This window comes from Syngnathus leptorhynchus, unplaced genomic scaffold (genome assembly GCF_054491065.1).
Source record: "Syngnathus leptorhynchus isolate UIUO unplaced genomic scaffold, UIUO_Slep HiC_scaffold_61, whole genome shotgun sequence".
In the NCBI taxonomy this organism is placed as follows: Eukaryota; Metazoa; Chordata; class Actinopteri; order Syngnathiformes; family Syngnathidae; genus Syngnathus; species Syngnathus leptorhynchus.
The window spans coordinates 187,501-190,845 of record NW_028232028.1 but is presented as its reverse complement, the minus strand read 5'-3'; the positions used below and the strand labels follow the sequence as shown (position 1 = coordinate 190,845).

At 66.0% G+C, this 3,345-nt stretch overlaps 1 non-coding gene across 1 annotated transcript in view; it reads left to right on the top strand.

Annotated features, from left to right (window-relative positions):
- The first annotated feature begins 3,186 nt into the window (after positions 1-3,186).
- LOC147038408 (18S ribosomal RNA) overlaps positions 3,187-3,345 on the top strand; it is a 1,907-nt gene continuing 1,748 nt past the window's right edge. The window contains exon 1 of the ribosomal RNA XR_015063914.1: positions 3,187-3,345. This exon is cut by the window's right edge and continues 1,748 nt beyond it. This is a non-coding gene — a ribosomal RNA (18S ribosomal RNA).

Genomic DNA, 3,345 nt, shown 5'->3' with positions numbered 1-3,345 from the left:
TGTCAACTTTCGAAAAAACGACTAAGTGTCACCTCTCTGAAAAAATGGCAAAGTGTCAACTGCGAATGTGGTGGTGCATGGAAGGAAGTGGAGGACGGCCGCCTCCTTAAACACAGGCCGAAGAGGAGCGTCAGGGCCGGCTCCTTAAACACGGACCGAGTGTCGCCCTTAACACAGACCAAGCGGAGGACGGCCGCCTCCCTAAATACAGGCCGAACCGGAGCGCGAGGGCCGCTCCTTAAACACGGACCGAGTGTCGCCCTTAACACAGACCAAGGGGAGGACGGCCGCCTCCTTAAACACAGGCCGGAGAGGAGCGTCAGGGCCAGGCTCCTTAAACACGGACCGAGTGTCGCCCTTAACACAGACCAAGCGGAGGACGGCCGCCTCCCTAAATACAGGCCGAACCGGAGCGCGAGGGCCAGGCTCCTTAAACACGGACCGAGTGTCGCCCTTAACACAGACCAAGGGGAGGACGGCCGCCTCCTTAAACACAGGCCGGAGAGGAGCGTCAGGGCCAGGCTCCTTAAACACGGACCGAGTGTCGCCCTTAACACAGACCAAGCGGAGGACGGCCGCCTCCCTAAATACAGGCCGAACCGGAGCGCGAGGGCCAGGCTCCTTAAACACGGACCGAGTGTCGCCCTTAACACAGACCAAGGGGAGGACGGCCGCCTCCTTAAACACAGGCCGAACCGGAGCGCGAGTGTTGCTCCTTAAACACGGACCGAGTGGAGGACGGCCGCCTCCTTAAACACAGGCCGAACAAAATGACACAAAGTGTCAACTGCGAATGTTGTCCATCCAAGGAAGGAGCGTGATGCCCGGCCGGCTCCTTAAACACAGGCCGAGAGTCGCCCCGGACGGTCCGCCTCGCGGCGCCCGTCCGCTCGGATAAAATGACACAAAGTGTCAACTGCGAATGTTGTCCATCCAAGGAAGGAGCGTGATGCCCGGCCGGCTCCTTAAACACAGGCCGAGAGTCGCCCCGGACGGTCCGCCTCGCGGCGCCCGCCCGCTCGGATAAAATGACACAAAGTGTCAACTACGAATGTTGTCCATCCAAGGAAGGAGCGTGATGCCCGGCCGGCTCCTTAAACACAGGCCGAGAGTCGCCCCGGACGGTCCGCCTCGCGGCGCCCGTCTGCTCGGATAAAATGACACAAAGTGTCAACTGCGAATGTTGTCCATCCAAGGAAGGAGCGTGATGCCCGGCCGGCTCCTTAAACACAGGCCGAGAGTCGCCCCGGACGGTCCGCCTCGCGGCGCCCGCCCGCTCGGATAAAATGACACAAAGTGTCAACTGCGAATGTTGTCCATCCAAGGAAGGAGCGTGATGCCCGGCCGGCTCCTTAAACACAGGCCGAGATTCGACCCCGGACGGGCCGTTTTCTCCCGGCGCCCGCCCGCGTACGCCCCCCATCCCCGGTCGCCCGTCTGCTCCCGGCGGGCCTCCGAGTACCCCCTCACCCAACTGACCGACTGGCACTCATGACCCGCCTTGGTAGGGCCCCCATCGGCCTCGGCTCGTCCGACGTCGGGTGGACGGTTCCTACCCACTGCGGGTCGCACTCTAGCGCCCCGGCCGCCGCGTGAGCGTGCGCTCCCCGCGCCGCCCCGCAGGCCCCGGCGCGACCGTACTGCGGCGAGACCGAGACGACCCGGTTTGGCATCCATCCCACCTAGCCACGATCCACGGAGGCCGAGCGAGCGGCTGAGTGTCGGGCGCCGCGCGTGCGAGCGTCCGCCGGCCGCGCCGGTCCTTCCGCGAATGTCGTTTCTCAAACCCTCCGGCTTGATAGCGGCGGCACCACGGGAAGCCGTCCACACACACCGTCCGACCTCTATCCGAAAAGCCTTCCCGACCAACCGCGGTCGCGGGGGCGTCTGTCGCTCCGCATCGGGGGGGCGTATGGCTTCCGCGCTACGCGCTGCGGGCTCGGGGGGGGCGCAACGGCTGAGTCTGACTCGGCCGGGGCGCAGCTTCCCTCCCGGCAGTCAGCAATAGTGCCGATCGCGCCTGCCACCAGCCCCCTCCCCGACGGGTTCGTCGGCGCCGGCTGGCCGCCGTCCGCCTTCGTTCCCCGAGGGTTCCCAACCAGCGCCGATCCAACTCCGCATCCTGGCCGCACGCAGTGCGTGCCTCGCGCGGGTAAGTCGCCGGCGCAGCGCCGCAGCTCCCGACCCCCGCGTACGGGAATAGTTGAGGGCCTCAGCGGGCCGAACCGACCGAGTCCGACTCGGGCCGGGGCGCAGATTCCCGCTTGGGTGACCGAACGTTCTCTGCTCGGGCCGGAGGGCCGACGCCCGTCCCCCCCCGTCGTCCCCCACGGACCGCCTCCGAGGCCACTTCGCACGGCTCATCCTCGGCTCCCTACCAATGCTTAATCGATGGGGCCGCCCGGCCGGATTCGCGCCCCCCTGTCCACCGCGAGTCTCCCCAGACTAACCCGAGTTACCGCCCAGCTCGCCTAACCTTGCACTCGCTCTGCCAAACGGTCGTGTAGTCGGCGGGGCCGTCCTACGGGTCGCCCTCCGTCCCCAAACGCGCGGCGGGATAGCGGCAAGGCGGCGGCGGCGGCCAGCGGCGTCGGGGCGCTCGCACCGGAGAAGAGGCGTCTTACGAGGCCGGGCGCAGCTCCCTCTCGTTTACTTGCTGAGTAGCGGCGCTCGAAGGTTCCGCGGCGAGCGCGGCTCATCCCATTGAATGTCCCTGCACCAGGCTCCATCGAAGGGCCGCCCGGCCGGATTCGCACCCCCCTGTCCACCGCGAAGTCCCCTCGACTAACCCGAGTTACCGCCCAGTTCGCCTAACCTTGCATCGCCCCGCCAAACGAGCGAGTTGTCGGCCGTCCTGCGGGTCGCCACCGGCCCCAAACGTGCGGAGGGATAGCGGCAAGGCGGCGGCGGCGGCCAGCGGCGTCGGGGTCGACCTAGCACCGGAGAAGAGGTGTCTTACGAGGCCGGGCGCAGCTCCTCTCGTTTAGGGGTCCGCGAGGGTCGCATTCGAGGTTCCGCGTCCTCGGCTTCGGCTGCGCCGGGTCCAGCCCGATCCATCTCACCCCGCGGCAGCGTCAGACCACCTAGAGCCCCCGCGAACCGCGGCCGGCGTCCGGAAAACAGTCGCGCGAGCCCCCGCTCCGGCGGGCCGGCGAGCGAGAGGCGCTACCCAGCCACCCTCTCTCCTACCTGGTTGATCCTGCCAGTAGCATATGCTTGTCTCAAAGATTAAGCCATGCAAGTCTAAGTGCACACGGCCCGTACAGCGAAACTGCGAATGGCTCATTAAATCAGTTATGGTTCCTTTGATCGCTCCTCAGTTACTTGGATAACTGTGGCAATTCT